This window comes from Bactrocera neohumeralis, chromosome 4 (genome assembly GCF_024586455.1).
Source record: "Bactrocera neohumeralis isolate Rockhampton chromosome 4, APGP_CSIRO_Bneo_wtdbg2-racon-allhic-juicebox.fasta_v2, whole genome shotgun sequence".
Lineage (NCBI taxonomy): Eukaryota > Metazoa > Arthropoda > Insecta > Diptera > Tephritidae > Bactrocera > Bactrocera neohumeralis.
Genome location: NC_065921.1, coordinates 24,244,686 through 24,257,426, shown reverse-complemented (window position 1 = coordinate 24,257,426; position 12,741 = coordinate 24,244,686). Strand labels below are relative to the sequence as shown.

Here is a 12,741-nt window from a genome sequence, read left to right as displayed (position 1 = left end):
ATTTACACTATATTTGAAATTAATATTTTATTTTATTTTTTTTTTTAATTGAAACACGAAGTTTAGTAGGTGTATCACTTTAAAAACAATAAAATCGGCCGCTTTTGTATAAGCACAGAAAAGCTAATTTTTGTTTTACTCATTAAACGTAATAAATTAAAAACTATACATAAATATAATTTAGTTTACTAATGCTTACTAAAAACATTAAAAAAAAAAAACAAAATTGAAGAAAATCCCGAACGAACGAAAAAGTCCGAAAAAAATTGAAGAAAGTATAGTGGTAAGGTTTGCGTGGCCACGAGTGTATATACATACATATCTTTGGATATACAAATTTTGTCTCTCTAAAGTATGGAATAGCATAGAGACGCAGGTCCCTTACTTTCTCTTCAATTTACAGACTTTTAAATTCTTTTTGTTGAACTTTAATTTCTTCCTTTTCGTTTTTTATTCGATAGGTACAACCACCGTTTCAAAGTACTACATGAAATTAGATTGGATTGTGACCAAATAGCACGAATTGATTTTCTTAACACGTAATGATCGGTATAAGAATCGCTATTTACCTTTATTTTCGTCCAAATTCCATATGTTTCTCGACTACTCTGACCAAAAAATGGTAAGTCTTTATTCATAATTTTAAAATTCTTAATTTATTCTTCAAAAGCTATGTTGGTCCCAATAGACATGTGCCTACATTTTTTTCAATCCTCGAAATAGTTGTTCAAATCATTTTCTGGAATAGCCTTCAATGCGCGTAGCGATTCACGTTTAATGGCTTCAGTTGACTCAAAACGTTTTCTCGGAGCAATCGTTTGAGTTTGCTGAATAGCCAGAAGTCACACAGAGCTAAATCGGGCAAATCACGAAGAGCCAATGCAGTATGCGAAAACTATGTCTTGTCGGCCCATAATTCCGGCCCCGTTTTACGAATAGCTTCGCGCAAATGACGCATAACATCAAACAGTATTTCTTGTTGACACTTTGGCTGATCGGAAGAAGTTCGGAGTGCACCACACCTCGATAATTGAAGAAAACTGTCAACATAATCTTGATATTTGATGTGTTTTTTCCGGCTTCGGCTGACCTTTGCCACGGCATTCAGCCGATTGATCGTCTGTTTCCGGGTCGTAAGCATAAATCCAAGACTCATCAAGAGTAATAATACTTTTCATGGCATCCTGGTAGTCGGAAGGCATTGTTTCATAGACGTCAACTCGACGTTGTTTTTCGAGTAATTTTGGTACCAATCGCGCTTTCTCTTTTCTTAGGCTCAAATTATCTTTCGAAATGATTTTCACTGATCCTTCCGTTATTCCAACGATGCCAGTGAGATCTCTGACTATTAATCGTCGATTCAGGCATCAAATCCATTATTTCATTGACGTGTTGATCATCAGTTTATGTTAATGGCCGTCCTGGAAGTATTTCGACGATCGGAAGAAGCGCTGGCAAACATTTTTACAAAAAAATTAAAATTTCATGACATGTTTTTTTCAAATAGTTGTAATAATGTTTAAGAATTGTATTTCAAAGACCTGTGTAACATTTCTTGAAGATCGGTTGAGTAGTCTCGAGAACCGACAGCAAAAACACAGTTTAACCTAGCTAGCCTCGAGCGCACAAATTCTCAAGGCTGTATCTCCTAAACTATTACTCGGATCAACTTGAAAATTTAGGACAATATTCTAGAGTGTTGTAGAATTTAATAAGAGAATGAAAAAATTTAATTTTTGAAACCCGTAAACCCATGTAACCTTCTAAGACACTCTAACTGGTTATCTACATTACTTTACTTACTTCCTACGATATCTTCATCGCTTTTCAAACATTATGTTTCTCATTTTGCACGTTAGATTTCTGTCCTAAATGAAGTTGGTAGGTAGGTAGGAGTGCAGCTCTGTTGTCTATCGGGCTCAATTAGCACACATTTTGATGCACTATTCGTAGAACCTTCTGTATCTGCTATCACGTTTCACCCTCTCTCTCAAACCATTTTGAGGTTTCGATGAAACTACTTACATATGTCTGATATGCTTTTAGTAGAAATGCATTCAAAGTTTGGTGCTTGATGGATTCCAAGTGTTTTGGGTCGGATCTGTGCTAGAGCTGGGCATTCACAGAGAAAGTGGAAAATTGTTTCCATGTTCCCTGCTATTCCGCAGCCTCGGCAGATGTTGTTGTAGGGCATACCCATTTTGGCCGCATGTTCCCCAAATGGCCAGTGCCCTGTTGTGGTAGCTGTTACTCTGTAGATACTTTTCCTTGACCTATTTAATAAGTCGTTCTTTCTTGGTTCTTTTCCTGTCATGTGTTGGCCATAATTGTTTTGTTGTGATGCATTTTGTAATGTTTTCCCATCTGTTATTTGCAACTTGTTGAAATTGTCTATTGATCTCTCCTTTGATCGATCCTAGCGGGCTTGGTATTAGCTCCGCCTCGGATTCGTTGAGCAAAGCTCCTGCCCTTGCCAACTCGTCTGCTTTTTCGTTACCGAAAATGTTCCTGTGGCCGGGAACCCAGATCAAGTCTAGTTGGAGCTTGTCTTTTATTGAGCTTAGTGCTTTCTTGCAGTTGTGGACTATACTGGAATTTGTCATGGGCGAAGACAAAGCCAGGAGCGCCGCCTATTGAGCCTCTTCTCCATTCTCGTCTAGATGGTGTCCTAAATGAATTGCAAATTAAATTTAAATTAGGAGCGTGGAACGAACGTACTTTTTGAATTTCACGCTCCTTTGGAATCATAGAATCTTTAATTAATTTGCATATTTTCTTAACCCAAAAAAGAAGCAGTTCAGAACTTTAAAAATAAAATTCTCAACTAAAGGAAATTTAAACCCTCATCTTGAAAAAGTAATACTTTCAACTTGGTGATATTTAAATTCTCAACTTGCGTAACTGTAGTTCTCAACTTTAATTCTAATAAGATTACATAATGGTTAGCATAACACAAAGGTCAGGGAAATATTGCTCGTACGCTCTTTAAAAATGGGCATGCGCACACACATTTCTACATAAATTGCGATAATCACTCGTTTCATACAAATCTTTGTGTTACAACTGAAAAGTGACAATTTATGAGGGCATCCAGACGGGTCGCGTCATTGTCTATCGGTGGCTAAAAAGGCGATAAAAGGAGATGGAAATGTTGTTTAACCTTTGTGAAGGAGTTAATGTAAGCCAACCAATCTACATGCTAAGGAGTGTGTTAAAGAAAATTTTCGTGTACAAAAGAAATGCAAATGAATTGAATGAGTTCAAAGAATTGAGATAGTCCTAAATGATTGTAGTGACTCGTTGCATAACAACAATAAACACAAACGAAGTCTATTAGGCAAATAGATAAACATATTTTGAATAGGATGCGCTGCTACAAGTGTATAATCTCTCATACACTGGAATGTATGTATGTATGTATGTGTGTATACACACTTGTTTGTTTGCTAAAGAGTTCTAAATTCAAAATTTTATGAAGAGCCAAAGGTACATATTAGAAAGGTGTATTTGTTTTCCTGAGAAAGTAAATACTTTTTTGGAAGAATTATACTTTTTGACTGTGTGCGCACTGCGCTCCACTTCCCAGAGCGCAGACCCGAATGTAGTTACGTTTTGGTTATTGTCATTTCACTTTAGATCATGCAGCGAGTTTATTTGCTTTTATGCAAGCATATTTCTTTCCTAGAGATATACTCTTACGAGGGTAGTTAGAAAAGTAAGTGAAAATGAAAAAAAAAATGATTCCTTGCTTCTACAAATTCTCAACTTCAACACCGTGTAATGGTGGAAGGCAATTTCGCGAAGCTTGCTGTTCAATGTCTTGCGATTTAGATTAAGTTTGGTTTGGCTTTTGCTTGACCTATTAATCGGCACCTCTGTTTCTGTTATGTTATATCTGAACTGGTTTATTTTGCATATATAGTACACATTTATCGCATTCTTTCCATCTCAATAGTAGAACATCGAGCTGTCCTTAACTTTTTCGTAGAGTTTATATTTCTTGTGGGAAAGATTCGATTGATTATTGCACAGTTTCGTCAGCATATTCATAATCCCACGTCTCGTCACCGGTAATAATGACGTTTGATGAAGGTAGGGTCCTACATTATCCAGCATCTCTTTTGCGAGCCCTACTCGACGTCGCGTTTGCAAAAGATTCAGGTCGTTTCATAAGGGTCTAGCATTGATACTCTCATATCTTCAATGGCTCCACGACCTTCACTGAACTTTTTCTACCACTCAAATACTTGTGCTCGTAATAAAGTCCGAGTAAACTCTCCAAAACACTTCTGCATTATTTTCCATTAACTCTGTAGCCGTGATTCCATTGGGAACAGAAAATTTCAAGCACACTCGTTGTTCAATATTTAACACGTTAATTGATGTATAGAGATCAAATTTCACACGAACATAAATAAGGGTGTACCGATTTAAAAAATTGTCAATACGGTTTGTTCGCCTATTCTCAATGGAGCAATTTGGGTTCAGTTTGATCGTATAATATCTATAGTCAGTAGTTTCTTTGTACGATTAGCGATCAGATTTGAATGATTCCAGCGACTCGTCGTTGAGCATTTCGACTGGTAACTGGCGAATGACACGCGTGATGTTTTGCTCCAATGTCTGAGTCGAAGCGGGAGTGTCCACATAGACTTTGGACTTTACATATCCCCACAGGAAAAAGTTTAACGGTGTGTTATGACACGATTTTGGTGGCCAATCGACCGGCAAAAACGTGAAATTATCTGCTCAATAAAGTGGCGCTGTGTTGTTGAAACCAAATGTAGTCGCTTATCACGGTCGCCATTGATGGTTACATTCTCACCGGCATAATTTTTGGAGAAATATGGACCGATGATTCCACCGGCCACACCAAACCGTTTTTTTGTGGATGAATAGCAGCTCTTGAATCTCTTCAGGTTGCTTTTCGTGCCAAATGCGGCACTTTTGCTTGTTTACATACCCATTGAGCCAGAAATGGAGCTCATCACTGAACAAAATTTTGATTGAAAACGGAACTTTTCATGAGCCCATAGATCGAAGCGATGTTGCTTAGGAATACCGTCGGCACAAACACTGACCAAACCAGGCTTGATGGTCAGGGAGGTTTTGCTTGGTATTTGATGGGTTTGACCAAACTCCTAATCTTTACTGGCAACAATTGTATCGTCCGAAGGAAACAATCAACCGAAAGCGGTCAGTTTTAGCCAAAAAGAGAGAAATTGCGTTCCATCAGCACAACGCCAGGTCGCATTCAACGATAGTTTCGTAGGTTTAGGTCAGGTTAGGTTAGATGGCTGATTAAAAATCGCACGTGGACTACTATATGTAGTCCTTTGTGAGGCCATAGAAAAGAAGAACTCCTGCAGTAGCCAATAAAAATGTGCACAGCCGTTTAATTTTCATTCCCTCCAGCTCGGTGGGATGTCTGAAGGTATGCGCTCCCAAGTGTTTAAGGCTTGACCTCTCAAACGCGGGACAGTTAAAAAAAAGTGTTGAGCTGTTTCCACAAGATCTTCTTCCACACAGCTTCTGCAGGTGGCGTCTGGTTGGTCGGGTTCCCAGCCTTCCTGCGTGAACGCCAACAGGGCAATGACCCGTTACAAGTCCCAAAACTAAGGAGAGGCTAATCTTATTCAAGGCAAAAATATCAATAGATCTCTTGCGATCGATCTTGGGCCAGAAGGCTTTTGCGACAGCGCCGGCACCAATGGTGACCCAGCGCTGGTCAAGCTACCGCGAAGCCCAGCTATCTAGTAGTACAACACAAGAGGATACGGGACCACCGACCTGCTCCCATGCTACCGATAGCGGTTCTAGGGTGCCTTTTCTAGGTAACTCATCAGCTTTACAGTTTCCTGCGATTCCGCTGTAGCCTGACACCCATACCAGTCTTATCCTAAAGATACTTGATGCTATTCATAGCGAGGTTAGGTATTCTTTGACCAACCCAGAACGCTTTGTTAATGAGTTCCAGACTTGTATCGCCGCTCTGCTAGCTGAGGGGATGGTCACATCTCTGAAGGAGGCTGCACTCCGGAGCAGTAAATCTACTGCTACTTTAAGACACTGCAATAGTCAGGAAGTCTGAAAACGGAGTTGATGGAGAGCTCTGCTTACCGAAAAAATATATTTTTTTTTCCTAAAGACCACACTTATCGAACAGACCTCCATACTTTTTCCTTCATATGAGTATACTCTGTATATGTACATATTTGTAGTTCCTACAAAGTTGCATTCATTTGTTGACAATTTGTAGGTGTTTAAATCCCTTTAAGGTACATTATACCTACGAGCCGACGGCGGACGCACCTTTTTTCAGCCGAAATTGAGTGAAGTGAAGAAAACACGTTCTGCATATTAACTTTTCTCCATATTCTTGCCGCGATATGGACATGTACGTATGTGCGTATGTATGTATGTATGGAGTGTGCGCATGTCGATGCGACTATTTACATATGTATCTTCAAAGTTGAACATACGCCGCTTTTAGAGTAAGCGTGACCGCGCGGCGAGATAAACATTGACACAAAAGATTTGCTTGCAATCAGCAAATACAAATGCGAGTAAAAGGCGGAAACTTTGTCATTACCATTTTTTCGAACTGCACACGCAATTTTCTGTAAAGCAAATAATAACACGCGCACCTCTCGACATTGTTGTAGTTGCATGCGTGTATGTGTGTGTGTGTGTGTGCTTATGTAAATACTTGTGTACTTACAAGCAAATTTGAAAAAGGGACAATCTCTTTTTGATGTTGCACGTGTGTGTGTGTATAAGTGGTTAGCATACTATTTTACTTCCTAAATTGATGGGTCTTACACTAACACACACGCATATTCACACACTTATGCCTCTCGTATGGATTGGAACCCACGCGTCGAGACATCAAATGTCTGCTCCTAAAAAAGCGTTAATAAATATTCAGAAATAGCGGTAATGCAGTCTAAATGACACGCCGTTGACGGTCGCATAGTCTAGCTTCTCGAATCTGAATGAATTTATCGCCTTAGAAAGTGACAGGCGAAAAAGTGGGTCGTCTCAGTCAGTCAGCTTGGTTGAAACGTGTGCTGATGGGTATAAGCTGGACTATTAAAGTCTTAATATTTCAATAAAATATATAGAGACCGTAGGCATGAGTCGTGGCTTCAAAGTCGTCTATATAAAAAATGTACAAAAAATACTTTGTATAAACAAAGTGGCAGCTCTTGCCATACAACCTCTCGCTAAAATGTCTTCTGATGGATGCAGTCCAATTAACCTTTATGTACTCGTTCGAGATCGCTTAGCATCTAGACCTTACGTTTTCTATAAATAATTATATTACACTTCATGTCTTAAGTTCTTAAAAACATAAAAAAAAATATTTTCTATTTCCATTTTTGCCAGTAAAATGTCATTTGAGTCATTCACAATAATAAATTTGATCTTAAAAATGTAAATATAAACCTAGAGCATTGAAGAAAATCTTTTTAATGCTGGATCCTTGTGTTCTCAAGTCTCAAACTCAACTCGGTAACTTTTTTGTTACTTCTCAAAAATTCTTTGACTAGAGAGCAGCATACAAAGATAGCGAATGCAGAAATTATGAATCGAGACCTCATTAGTTGAAAAATTTAGAATGCATCTCTTTAATATATCTTTCGTTAGCTATTGTATTCTGGTTTTAAACAGCCAAAAATTAATTTCATGTCACTTTATACCAAATTGTGCGCATCGAACAAGCACTGGTATAAATCTAAGAAAGTGGCATAATAAATAATCGAAAACAGAAAATTCAAAAAAAAAAATTAAAATTTGTATATATCTACATTATTTTTTTTAATAGTATCCAACTTGATATCTTTGTTAGCTGCAAAGAGCAAAGCTTCACTACGCAGAATCTGGATTCGACCAATATCCAACAAGAGTTGTTTTGCATATTGAAAACCATTCTTCAATAATATTTTATGTCTTCAAAGAGGATTAGTACACGTTTTTCTAAGATAAGCTTAAGAGTTAAAAAAATCACATTGGTGGTTACGAGTCGGCTGAAAATTTTTAGGTAAGGGGGATGCAAACTTCCATTTTAGTATATCTTCTTCTTTATATCTCATACATCTCATCGTTCCATCGAATGCGATATTCGCCGTGGCCAAAGCGCAAAAGACCATAAATCTTTCGCAGAAATTTTCTCTCGAAAGCTCGCAACGTCGACTCATCAGTTGTTGTCATCGTCCATGCCTCTGCACCATTTAGCAGGACGGGAATAGTGAGTGACTTATAGAGTTTTGTTTTTGATCGTCGAGAGAGGACTTTACTTCTCAATTGCCTACTTCGTCCGAAGTAGCACCTGTTGGCAAGAGATACCCTGCGTTGCATTTCGAGGCTGACGTTGTTGTTGGTGCTGATGCTGTTTCCAAGATACACGAAATTATCTACAACTTCGAAGTTATGACTGTCAACAGTGACGTGGGTGCCTAGTCGCGAGTGCGACGACTGTTTGTTTCATGACAGAAGATATTTCGTCTTGCCCTCGTTCAGCACCAGACCCCTTTGTTTCGCTTTCTAATCCATTCTAGAGAAAGCAGAACTAACGGCGCGGTTGTTATGGCCAATGATATCAATATCATCGACGTACGCCAGCAGCTGTATACTCTTATAGAATATTGTATCTTCTCCATTTAGAACTGCAGCTCGAATTATTTTCTCCAGGAGTAGATTGAGGAAGTTACACGAAAGGGAGTCACCTTGTCTGAAACCTCGTTTGGTATCGAACGGCTCGGAGAGGTCCTTCCCGATCCTGACGGAGCTTTTGGTGTTGCTCAACGTCAGTTTACACAGCTGTATTAGTTTTGCGGGGATACCAAATTCAGACATCGTGGCATAAAGGCAGCTCCTTTTCGTGCTGTCAAAGCAGCTTTGAAATCGACGAAGCGGTGGTGTGTGTCGATTCTCTTTTCACGGGTCATTTCCAAGAAAGGCTCATGGTCAATATCTGGTCAGTTGTTGATTTTCTAGGCCTAAAGCCACACTGATCCAATCGGTTTGTTGACGGTGGGCTTTAATCTTTCTTCTAATGTAAGCTCCTTATTAGTTCTCCGCCGCCGTATTTGAATAGCTCGGCCGGCAATCCATTGGCCCCGCCGCTTTGTTGTTCTTAGGCGAGTAATTGCTATTCGAACTTCTTCATCGTCGGGCAATGGCACGTCCGCTCCATTGTCATCAATTTTGAAATCGGCTTCACTATCTCCTGGGTGCTATAGACTTTCACTGCCATGCAGCAGGTTGGAAAAGTCCATAATTTCAGTATGCTCTGGACATCAGTCTGTGTTCAGAACGTAAATTTGGTACAAATGATAATTTCTGGAGCTCAGCTCATATTTGCCAATTTATAACATTGCAATCGAATTAGATACGGAAAGAATCTCCGACCGACAATTTTATGGGATCATTGATACCGTCGATAACCTGCTTTACCTTTGTTGAATCGACATAGTCATGTACGTCTGTCTGTCATTCTGTTTGCCTGTGTATACGCAAAAAGTCCTTCAGTTTTTGAGATATCGATCTCTTCTCCCCAAGAAGCTGCCCCATTCGTCGAAGCCGATTTCGGATATCATATAGCTGTCATACAAACTGAACGAAATTCGTCACAGATTATTGTCCAGGGCAACATTGCAATATCCGAAAAAGTTGCCGATATCGGACCACTATAGCATAAAGCGGTCATTCAAAATGCTCGTTCAATATCAAGATAAAGTGCTTTTTTACTTTTTTTATAGCTTCGCTGCCGCCGAAGCCAACGTTTTTTATTGTTTTTATTAGAATTATTATTTTATTATACTCTCGCAACAAAATAGTCTAAGGAAAGTATTATATCTTTGTTCACATAACGGTTTGAGATAAGTCCTAAAACTCAAAAGAGTCAGATATAGTGGTTATATATACCTTTTGATCAGATGTGACGAGTTCTTAGCCGGATGTCTCTCTGTCGAAATCCGTCTGTCCGTCCGTCCGTGCAAGCTGTAACTTGAGTAAAAATTGAGATATCATGATGAAACTTGGTACACGTATTCCTTGGCTCCATAAGAAGGCTGAAAATGGGCAGTTGGCCCACTGCCACGCCCACAAAATGGCGAAAACCGAAAACTATAAAGTGTCATAACTAAGCCATATATAAAGATATTAAAATGAAATTTGGCACAAAGGATCGCATTAGGGAGGGGCATATTTGGATAATGGAAAAGTGGGCGTTTCTCGACCCCTACTATGTTTATTATACATATCTCGGAAACTACTATAGCTATGTCAACCCAACTCTACAGAGTCATTTCCTTCAGGCATTTCCATATACAGTTCAAAAATGGAAGAAATCGGATAACAACCACGCCCACCTCCCATACAAAGGTTATGTTGAAAATCACTAAAAGTGCGTTAACCGACTAATAAAAAACGTCAGAAACACTAAATTTTACGGAAGAAGTGGCAGTTAAGCTGCACCCAGGCTTTTTTAAAAAATTGAAAATGGGTTCGTCGCCCATGTTTATGGACAAAGAACCATATCTCAGGAGTTATCTTCTACATATATCTACTAAGTATTTTCAGATGAAATTCGGTATATAATATCGTCTGTCTTAACACCCTAGTGGATGACATGTACGAAATATAGCGCCCTTTGGATGAAATCGCTTCTACATTTTAGTGCCTTGTTTCTCTCCTCTGTCCGATTTTACCGATATTGTTTTGAGGCGTTGATTCCATATGAATGCTTTTACATTTGACAAAATTCGTCATAGATTATTGTTGAAGGCAATGATTTCAATATCCGAAAAAGTTGCCGATATCGGACCACTATAGCATAGAACGGTCATTCAAAATGCTCGTTCAATATCAAGATAAAGTGCTTTTTCACTTTTTAATAGCTTCGCTGCCGCCGAAGCCAACGTTTTTTATTGTTTTTATTAGAAATATTATTATTTTATTTTTTATTTGAGAGAAAGCTTTAGCTTTCTTTGACTTTCGTTTTAATATTGCGTACTCGTGGCATTTTCGGGCTATCATACGAGCTTTATGACGAGTATGCGCACTTCGCTCAAAGTGGTATTTATGGGAAATTAAGATTATTATATAAAAGTTGTATAATTGTGTGCGGAACATAATGTTTTATTATAATGTTGCGAGCAGCTTCAACGGGTTCCACATGCATGCGCATATACATATACATTATTTAATATATAATAAATGGTAGATATGCATATGTATGATACATATATAAAGGTGTATGCTGTTGTTCGCACATCACTGTACCGATGGCATATTACATGTGCTTTGTACTTAAGCGAAGATACGTTTATGACTACCTAAAGTTGCTTCCTGACAAATTGGCGTTATTTTGCATACATTTGGCGTGGCCGATTGTTTTTTGTCGTCTGTTAGCCACCATCGCCACTTACAGGTAATTTCGTTGAAGCCACTACCTCGTCATACCATCTTAATCTGACATCAATTTTGATAAGTAAATGATTATTATTGTTATTACAGGCAACAATATACAAAAACAAAACTGGTTTTATCGCCTGATTCTACATATTTATAATATGCACCGCCTGCTCCTCTCTCCACCTCATACCGTCAACCCACTGTATGCTTGCAGTAGGAGTCTTGCCACAGCTTAAGTTCTTTCTTTCATACTTAAGTGTGTATGTGCATGTGTGTGTACGCAAATATGTCAAAATATTCAAGAATGCATATGCATGTGTGTGTGTGTGTGCATTTATGTGAAAGTAAATTAAAAATAAAAAGACGCAGTGCAAGAGGAAGAACCGGGAAATCCCTTTAAGCCATATTTGAGTTCTGAAGCATATCGAACGGCAAGCCAAGCCAAGCCAAGCCAGCAAGTCCAACGTCGGACGACAAAGACGAAATTGCTGCAACTGACGATATCGGCTGCACAATCTGCATATGCAAAAGTTAAACGCGACTACCAAAATGAATAAATTATATAAAAATTATGAGTGGAATATATTCGCTGTTATCCAGGCGCATTGTTGTTATTGTTGCTACACATACACATACATACACACGCGCAGCGGGTAGACTTATTATGTGCACGTGTATGTAAGTACGAGTATTTTGTCTCGAAGGTGATTGTTCCATTGATTGCCGAGCGGCAGCAGCACCAGCAGCCGCAGCGGAGGCAGTGGCAGGCGCAGCAGTAGGAGCTGGAGCAGCAGTGGCCGGCCACAACAGCCAACAGCTCCAGTGACCTGCCAATCTGCCATCTACCGATCGACAAGGTTGATCGGCATGATCGCTTTTACATATGTACAGCTTGTAGAGGCGGTTGGCAGCTTGCCGGCTTGACTGGCTTGCCGCCAGCGAACGGATGCAAACGAGTGTCGTCATACGAAGCGTCGCAGTCGCCACCATCGCCGTCATTGCCGCTACTTCTTATCCGCCGCAAACACACCCATGTATGCATGCATGTATGCATGTATGGGTGTGTGCAGCTGCCACACCACACCGTTGGCCCATTGTTGTGCGCGCGGTACTCGGTACGTACGTACGTACTTGTTCGCAACTATCGATTTGAGGAATAGATAAAAATTGACGTTTTGATAGATATTTATTGTTAGTTCACATGACGCCGATACATCATTTAATTATACAAGGATTTAATATTTACAATTTTCCTGTCGGATGTGAGCTCACATTTTATTTTATTGTAATGCGCCCGATCGCACACTTTGGCAATGGTTT

General features: G+C 39.3%; 1 protein-coding gene across 1 annotated transcript in view; it reads left to right on the top strand.

The window, feature by feature from the left end:
- Positions 1–465: 465 nt before the first annotated feature.
- Positions 466–12,741, top strand: part of LOC126754464 (uncharacterized) — a 213,850-nt gene continuing 201,574 nt past the window's right edge. The window contains exon 1 of the mRNA XM_050466433.1: positions 466–622. The gene's annotated coding sequence lies outside the window, so the exon portion shown is untranslated. The remainder of the gene's footprint in view (positions 623–12,741) is intronic.